Genomic DNA, 9,672 nt, shown 5'->3' with positions numbered 1-9,672 from the left:
TTATATATAGGAAGTACTAGCGGCGTATCCATCATGCTTCGGACATGCCACTTCTGTCTTGTACTTCCATGTCATTTTAGTGTTCCATACCCACAAAAACACTTCATAATACAATAGTCAATCAAAATTACTACATAGATTACACATAGAATAAAGCTTCATAAATTTAGTTCGATCTGAGATTAGAATTAACGTTTTAGATTGCGGACACGTCCAAATTTGTGTAAAAGAATAACAAAAATGAACGAAGAATCGAGTTTAAAACCACGTAAATAAAACCACTTATAAGAAATTGAGATAACATAAAAGCAAGACAGGCTTATAAAACATAGGATTGTTCCGGGTAGAGGAACGACGACTAACCAAAGTGGTTCGAACCCCTTCCGAATTGAGGTAACGTGTCTTGGCTTACCTAGACAAATACGTCATCGATGTTAGGCCTACGATATTCGTCCTTTTAGTCATTTCACGTACCCAATTGATTGGAAGTCACGAGACTTTGGCGATACATAAAATCATCAAGGAGTGGGACTAGTTATCAAGATCTGAGTTTCACCTCTAACTTGACAACACTTTACCCTAAGGGCGTTGGTACTTATCCGCAGATAAGACCCACTAGAATAATATGAGGAGTTTCATCAAGGTTCGGATGTCACTCCTAACTTGAGGGTAAATCCCATGCAAGATATAGACACTGTGTAACAGTGTTTTCATAGTATATAGTGCACATTGTATCAGCCTTAGGAAAGGCATGTAAGTTCAATAGGAACATGTGCTGCTAGGAAGCAGATACGGTAGAATGCATAGGTCTTAAACGACAAATAAGAATCAAGTTCCTAGAACTATAGACTAAGGCAAGTATTCCTACTCATCCTAATTCCCTATAGTTATGGCTCTGATACCAATCTGTCACACCCCAACCGGTGGCGGAAACATCGGGGTGCGAGCACTAGGCGTTCAGATTGCTCATGAGATTCCCATAACACTATTATTTCAATATATGTTAATAGATTTCATGCAAAATTGTCTAACAATCATCATCACAAAACATCAAATTACAACCCAAATCATAAAATGTTCAAAAGTCTAAATTATCTAGGTGATGTTTCTAGGCATCTCCTAGCTTGGTTTCCATGCTTCCCAAAGTAACCTATTAGCCTGCAACATGCATTAAAATATCAATACAAAAGTATTGGCGAGTATACAAGTTTGATAATAGAATAATAGATTAAAAATAACTCATATCCACAGTGTAGGAAATAAAAATAGTTTCAGCCGTGCTAGTGTCGCAGTCCACGCAGTGATAGCCAAAGTATCCCGATGCTTTAGTGTTTACCCAAGACTCAAGGTAAACTAGAATCCTCCTAACAAAGAATCAAGAATCAAGAATCACAAGTTCCATGTACACATATAAGAGTTCAAGTTTCATAAGATTCAAGTTTAAGTTTCATAGAATACATGTTGCACCCCAAAAGTTTAAAGTAAAAGGGGATCGAGTATACTCACCTGATTGCTTAACAGTCGCAACTATTATTGGATCAAAGGGAGTTCTTTTAGAATTAGCCTGATTAGATTACAATAGGATAAGAGTCGGGCAGAACAACGAGATTGAATAAAGTGTTGAAGACTGTCAAAGGATCAGATGGTTGTCCGATCAGATGGCCATCCGATTGGATTGCCAGTCGATCGGGTGGCTTAGTGTAGGAGGAACGAGTGGTAGTTCGATCGGATGGCTGTCCGATCGGGTGGTCACTCGGTTCAAGTATCTAGTGTTAATAGTGCACTGGTTCTTCTGATCGGGTGGCTGCTCGATTGGACGGCTGTCCGATCGGGTTGCCATTTGATCAGGGGCTCCAAGTTTCAAGTTTAAGTGCCTTGGTAATCTCAATCGGATGGCGGCTCGATCGGGTGGCTTTCCGGTCGGGTTGCCACTCGATCAAAGCTTCCAAGTTTCAGAAAAAGATTCTAAGTAAAGTTTCAAAGTTTCAAGATTAAAGGACAAGTGTCACCTGATCGGGTGGCTGTTCGATCGGACGGCTGTCCGATCGGATTGCCGCTCGATCGGGCGACCCTTATTCTTGTTTACCAATTTGTAAAATTTCTAAGTTTCTAGCTTAATGGTGACGGCACGACACGTATTGAGACAACGGTAAACTTTTCAGCACACAGGCACTCTGATTGGGTGGGAATCACCCCTGTCCGATCAGTCGTCTGTCTCCAACGAGTTTATGTCGGAATCCGTGGCCATGCTCGTCTTCACCGGTAATAACTCAGATCTAAGCCGACTTTAGATTACTTATCAAGTCTATAGTCCATTTAGATCCGGTTTCCACCGAATAAAGTAAAAGTTTTTAAGAAGAAAGTGAGATAATTCAAGTTTCATATGAAAAAGTCTAGATTTAGCTCGGATTTAATGTGTATACGCATGAAATACCTTAGATCCGAGCTAGATCTTGCTGGAAATGACATCACACAGCAGTTCGTACAAACCACCATGATGACATCACCCTCAAGAACTCAGATCTAAGAGATTTCACGGTGAAAAGTGTGATTTTAAAGGTGAATCACGTAGGGGATGAGGTGTAGATCGAGAAAGTACAAAGATCTAGCTTGAGATGTACCGAAATCTCCAAGAAAATGAAGGAGAAAGGTGCTTGTGCGTCTGAGTCGAGCAGGGCTGTCACATCAGTGAAGGACTGATGTGACAGCTCCTATTTATAGTGTGACAGAGGATGAGAAGGGAGAAGGTGTGCACGGATCGTGTGGCAGTCCGATCGGGTGGTCACCTGATTGGGTGGTCAGCCGGTCGGGTTGTAATCCGATCGGGTGGTAATCCGATCGGGTGGCAATCCGATCGGATTGCCACTCTGGCCAATCCAACCTTTACGCGTTCCCGTCTTTGATTCGTTTTGTGAGTTAGATTAAGCGTTGCGTATTATTGAGTAATAGTTTAACTAGATTACATCATAAACATCAAAAGTCTCATAGTTTCCGCCAGTGACAGGACTCTGGTCTCTCGCTTAACAAAGAATCAAGTTTCATGAGTCTCAAGAGTCAGGCACCAAATAAGTTTCTAGAGTCAAGAATCATAGTTTCTCAAGTATCGAGAATCAAGAGTCTAGTTTTCCAAGTATCTAGTATCATCATAAGGATAAAGAATCAAGTATCTAGTTTAAATCTTTTAGAATCAAGTGTCTAGATCAAGTATCAGAGAGTCAAGTATCTAGGTTAAGTGTCAAGTGTCAAGTCTCGTAGTTTAAGTATCATGACTCAAGTATCTAGAATAAAGAATCAAGCATCACGGTGTTAAGCATCAAGTACCAATAAGATTCAAACCAAAACTTGCCAAAGTATCAACATCACATAACCACATGGACCAACATTATCAATTAATAAAAGTTCAGGGACTAATCTTGCGAAGAGTATAAAGTTTAGGGACGCTGGGCGTTACAGTCGCCCTTAGATCCAAGAAGTAGAATAGCATCAATTTGTCGTTTGCTGATTCCGATTCAATGATTTGGGTGATATGCAGTGAGTTTTTGCTACTTTGTGATTTCCTGATTTCAAGAAGTCACCTCATAAGTTGCAACCATTCTTCTTTTGATGAATTAATTTTAAAACCTTTCGTTGTAATATTGATTTTGATTGTTTTATGTGATTTGATGAATCATTAAAAGTTGTTTCGATCATGTTTTATAAAACCAAAGATATGGCATTCATTTTCCTTCTCATCAGGTATGATCTGACTTCAAAAGAGAAAGAGAGGTTTAAGGTGATTCTTCTTCAACATACCTTATATTATTATAGTCATTTTGTTTTTAATAACTCAACTCCGTTTGAAATATATTTATCAGAAACCTACTGGAAAACAATGGCTACTACAAAATAAGATTACCATCTAACGTGTTAAACCCTCCTGGGAGGGACTACGTTATATCCTCAGTGAAGGCCGTAAGTTCGATAGTGAACATTATGCATCTTATAGTGCTAATTGTGTGAAACTTGTAATTTCAAGCATATATTTTGTAATGCATGTTGCTCATTGTCGTATGTGATTCTATTTACTACAGAGATGTCTCCCAAGGGATGGGCTGGATGAGCATATTCTTATACACATGGTAATATTCCATTTTAATTACTAGAAAGAAGTCACACATAAATTACGCATTAAAGATCTGCTGTATTCATCATGGTTAACATTGATATAGTTTGTTAATATTCATTTCGATAGTCTTTTACAATCGGTAGCCAACTCGTACGTATTCCGAAGCTACCCCTGTTTCCCTAGGTTTTTAGACCTTTCTTTTATTTCTCTTTATATGTTCACATTATTCTCTAGGGTCACATTTTTGAAGTTATTTTTCTTTTCTTTTTAGTAATTTCTAGAATATAAAAGATGGAAAGTGAAGGCATTGGGTTTCATACCAATTTATACTCAGTTCATGGTAATTATAATGGAGGAAAGGAAGGAAAGAGTAAAATTTAGTGGCTGAGATCAATGGTTGGCAGTCTCGATCTAATTTCTATTCCAGTTATCTTCAATCTAGCATTTTTAAATGGATAGTAAAACTCTTTTTTATTCTATTATCCTTATATATAATTTTTTATTTTTTTATTATAGGCAAGACATGATGGATGTATGAAGCAAATGTTGATGGTGTGGATTTGCCGTTTAGTTGCTATTTATACCCCAGTAAGAGAAGGCAACTTTGAGGGTCATCCAGTTTGTGCTTCAACTGAACCAATAACTATTGGTATGCCAATTTCCCCCAAACTATGTTTTTTTTTTTCAAATATAATTTCTTTGTTAAGTTGTCTTTCAGTATATTTAAGCATCTATATAATGTCTGATTAGTTCATCTCACAACTCAGTACATCTATTCGCAGATCCTGATGTTCAAACAGTGTTTTAATCCGAGAAAAAGTGAAACCACTGTTTTATGTTAAAACAGTGTTTTGAAACCACTTTTCAGTTAAAACAGTGTTTGAAACCACTGTTGGGATAAAACAGTGTTGTTAAAACAGTGTTTTGAAACCACTTTTGGGTTAACAGTGTTTGAAACCACTGTTGGTTTAAAACATTGTTTGAAACCACTGTTGGTTTAAAACATTGTTTGAAACCACTGTTTTAACCCAAAAGTGGTTTCAAAACACTGTTTTAACCCAAAAGTGGTTTCAAAACACTGTTTTAACCCAACAGTGGTTTCAAAACAGTTGTTTGACTTTGGTCAAACAGACTTTTGAACCACAAAGAATCATATTTTTGCAATCAAACAGTGGTTTGACTTTGGTCGAACAGTGGTTTGACTTTGGTCCAACAGTGGTTTGACTTTGGTTAAACAGTGGTCAAACAGCGAATTAGTTTGTCTCTTTAATTTGTTTTTGTAGGAGGCTATTATTCGATGATGCCAAAGGTGTTGGTGAGGTGCTAAACGAGACAATATGTGTCGTCAATGATTGCAGGGGCTTCTGTCCGTTCACAATCTGCACGGGTCGAGATGATAGACGCTTTGTTTGGTGGTTGGTACCTTCTATCGTTCTTGGTTAGGTCAAATAAGCAACAATTTTATCATTAAACAAAAGACAGAAATCCACTATTTTCTTTTATTAATTTGTTTTCGCATTTGATTAGGATCTGGGTTGCATTTTGGTTTGAATGGGCTCTGACAAACCGGGTGTTGGTCAAACCGGATTGTTTAAAAAAGTGGTCATTTTGGTTTGGGTCAGAACAATTGTAGCGGGTTCGGGTCTGCATGGGTTCTCACCAAATTGGGTATGGGTCAAAATGGATTGTTCTATTGTTTTAAAAAGTACTCATTTTGTTTTGGTTTTAGACCAAAATGACTAATAACAAAAGTATATTGCGTAAATATTGCATATTCGCAAAAGTGACCAAACCTCAAGGACGGGAAAATGTAATAAAACAACGACGCGCTTTTGCTATTTTAGGATATTTACCCTTATTAATAACCCTCTTGAATCTTTTTGTGGTTGTTTTATGTAAATTTTCACAGGTTTTATTTTCAAAAGATGAAGTTGTGTTCTTGCTTGTACGAGTGATTGGACTGCTCGGGCCAATCGATTATGATAGGCTAGAAAGAGGTCACGAAACAAGCAAATATTTCACCGTTGAGTTCTGAGTTCGATCTTTATCTCGCATAAACGAGGTTTGTTTTTTTCTTTCCAAATCATAACAAAAAGATAACTAACTTCTAAAATTTATAAATTCATATGTGTTGGATTTCGAACTTTTAATGCGTCCAGGAAACAAACGAGATGGAATACATAACCCCACAAGAAACATCTTTGGAAGAACACGTACAAGTTTCCGATATATTATTACTCGATTTTATTGGTAACTTACTTGAGATCGACGGGGCCTGCTTCTATTTTATTGAAAATAATGCGTTGCTCCATCCTTTCTAGAACTTCTTTTTCATGTAGAGGTAAAGGAGTTCCACTATAGCTAGTAATTATGCAGTTGGTACTGCAATAATTTACCTTATTAAAGTTTCCTGCTTTAATTTTTTGTAGGTTGTTTAGGATTTGTATAAATCCTTTTGTTCTAATATCAAACCATTTTTCATAGTCTTCATAATCTTCATTCATAACCCTTGAAGGGTTGACTGTTCTTGTTTTGGCAATACCAATTTCTAAATGATGGTAACTTGGAAAGGAATTTCCTTGATACCATTTAATAGTATTAATAGTAGTAGAACTACCATTATCATTACTATTAGAATCAGGTATACCTTTATGATACGGCATGGAAAATTCAGCCCGAGAAACCTTGAAAGACCCCGTGGCTATTGTTTCCCTACGGTTGAACTTCGTTTTTTGTTAATCTCTTTTTGTTTATAATCCATGCCTATGTTTTGTTGTAGAGATGAGAGTATCGCATAATGTAAACTCCTACAATCCTCTACATACATGACTGATGACTCCCCATTTTCATAAAGAAAATACAATTTTTGTTTGTACCGTTTTCTTTTGGTCGGTTGGGTTACATAGATCAAAACGGGTCATTTTTGTTGCAAGTCAAAAATGACCTGTTGGTCCTGCTAACATGAGCAACTTTTATTGTTACAATTTTTTGTTTTATACAATTACTTTTGGCACTAATGTTATATTTTCAGTTGGTCTCAAACTCAATCTGCTTTTTGTATTAGAAACCCCATGAGCTTTTGTACAATGAGATGCTTGATGTAATGAGGTCGTATTAAAAACAAATAGTAATTAATATAACTAAGTTTCTCGAGCCCGGGAAGCAATCCCGGGTAAAAAATTAGTATATATATATGTATATATATATATAGAAAAAGTATATCGTACATTACGGCTTAACGTACTTCACATACGACAATGTGAGTGATTTGTTCTATAACATGCGTGATTAATGTTTTCAATATGCGTGATTATTGTGTTTCAACATGCGTGATTTTGGATTTTTGAGTTATAATGTACGTGATTTTAAAATGAACGTGCGTAATTACCTGTTGTACGTGATGTACGTTAAGCCGTAATGAACGTTAACCTTCCTATATATATATATATATAAATATATAGGGTGGGGTTATAGAGTGAACAATAGTGTATTTGCGAACTGAGTGAACAATCCTAGCCATTGATCTACACACGTGTATGGCTAGGATCTCTTCATCAAATCGTAAAATGCACTAGTGTATTTCAACATCAAATCATGGCCATTGATCTACACACGTGTATGGCCAGGATTATTTCACTCAGTTCACAAGCTACACTAGTGTTCACCCTTGAACCTATTCCTATATATATATATAGGGTTAGGATTTAGAGAAAACGGGGGAAAGTGTGAGAATGGTGAGAACGATTATGGATCGTCAGATCAAAACAATCTATGGACTAGATGGCGCAGTGGCGTTTTCGTAAATAACATAAACTTTTTAAAGTAGGCGCGCTTCCATAAGGGCAAAAAGGTAAATGTTCATCTACAAAACACATCAAAGCGTGACCGAAACATATATACTTCCCAGAGAAACCTCCCCAAAAACCAATGTAAAACGTGAAAACCCTGGAAAACGCGAAACAACAAAAACTATGGCGTCGAGAGATCAAACCAGCTCTAGAGGCAATAAACACAGTGAGTTAACTTCGATTTACATTGTGCTAGTTTATGCTGCTTTTGGTGTTCCAATTTCAACAATAAATTTGCAGTTTCTACGAGTGTAGAAGGGGAAGGGTCATCTGCTCCAAAACGCCAAAAACCCAACGAGCAACGAAAGAAGACAATAAGAGGACATGGTACAGATTGTTACTTTTCGTGATGTTGTAAATACACTTTGATACTTTGTTACCAAAACGCCAAAATTTGTATCGTTTGTTTAACAATGTTAAAATGTATGAGAACGAAATTTTACATAGATGTCATTGTCGTATTAGAAAAACATATATCATTTGTGTGTTACTAAATGCCAAAACATGTATCGTTTGATAGCTTTGTTACTAAACGCCAAAACATGTATGGTTTGTGTTATAAACACAATGTATCATCTGTTATTTTCTTATTCAACATCTATCATCTGTGATTGATTTATGAAACGCCATTGAAGGGGTAAGGTCCCAATAACCTCGCTTCGAGTACTTGGGACTATACCACAACCTCATCTTTCTAACCTTCTTTAGATCTTGCGTGGCCGCGCATTGGTCCTACAAAGAAAACTTAGAAGGAAAACAACAAGCAGCACCTGCGCGCCCAAAGGAAACTAACGAATCCTTGCGCCAATCTCCATAACAGATAAGGATAAAAATCCTGATAAACACTCCCGCATAAATAATACCCAGACTTGGATATTATTTACTCCACTGATGCCATACAGTAAGAAGCCACACAGGATTACAGCTGTAATCTTCTGGAAGACTCTATCGTACATCACCAGACGGTTATAACCGTCTAGCCACGTGTCATCATCCCAGGCTCCCTTGAAGTCACGATGATGGCACGGAATTGAAGAGAGATCTTCACTTGCCCACTTTCCACGTGGCAACACCCCAACCGTTGATCAAAGATCGCGATCCGTGTGCTCTCACATTCGTTAAGTGATTAACGGAAGGAAAAGTAACCGCTTACGGGATTAGCACTTTCCGTCAATATTTCAACAACAGGTTTTCCCGCTCAAACTTCAGCTATAAACAGAAAGATAATTCAGGTATAATCTTCAAGTTACATTCACTTCACTTATACTTCTTCTTCTTCTTCTTCTTCTTCATAAACCTGTACTTATTCTCACGCTGGAGGGTGGTCATGGAGAGAACCCCCATTCTCCACGTGGCGAGTCTAACGGATCTGAAAGGGTTTTGCAACCCGAGATATCCAGATCGACAGAATCTTGGGCAACGAAGGAAGCAACAAAAGTCATCTGGAAGAAAATGGCTCTTTGGTACAAATAGAAGTTCATAACCATCCAGATCTACTCTTGGAGAAAACTCCAGAGCACTGGTTCGCCAGGTTCTAGATCGTCATAAACCAAATTTTTGCACAAAACGCCAGATCCGAGTTGTTAAACAACAGACCTGATACTCAAGAAGTAATTAAGAAAAAATTCGGCACTACAGTGTTGGACCCCCAGTTAGCCTGTTAGTGGGACATCCAATCCAGTAGTCACAAAGAGATGGTACGAAAAACAGAAGATACCA

At 37.5% G+C, this 9,672-nt stretch overlaps 1 long non-coding RNA gene across 1 annotated transcript; it reads left to right on the top strand.

Annotated features, from left to right (window-relative positions):
• Positions 1 to 4,703: 4,703 nt before the first annotated feature.
• LOC110902598 lies at positions 4,704 to 6,591 on the top strand. The gene is made up of 4 exons (XR_002571248.1): positions 4,704 to 4,754; positions 5,389 to 5,520; positions 6,015 to 6,167; positions 6,265 to 6,591. It is a non-coding gene; the product is annotated as an uncharacterized LOC110902598 (long non-coding RNA).
• The last annotated feature ends 3,081 nt before the right edge of the window (positions 6,592 to 9,672 follow it).

This window comes from Helianthus annuus, chromosome 13, assembly GCF_002127325.2.
Source record: "Helianthus annuus cultivar XRQ/B chromosome 13, HanXRQr2.0-SUNRISE, whole genome shotgun sequence".
Classification (NCBI taxonomy): domain Eukaryota; kingdom Viridiplantae; phylum Streptophyta; class Magnoliopsida; order Asterales; family Asteraceae; genus Helianthus; species Helianthus annuus.
The sequence above is the reverse complement of the archived record's forward strand: the minus strand, read 5'-3'. Positions and strand labels throughout refer to the sequence as shown.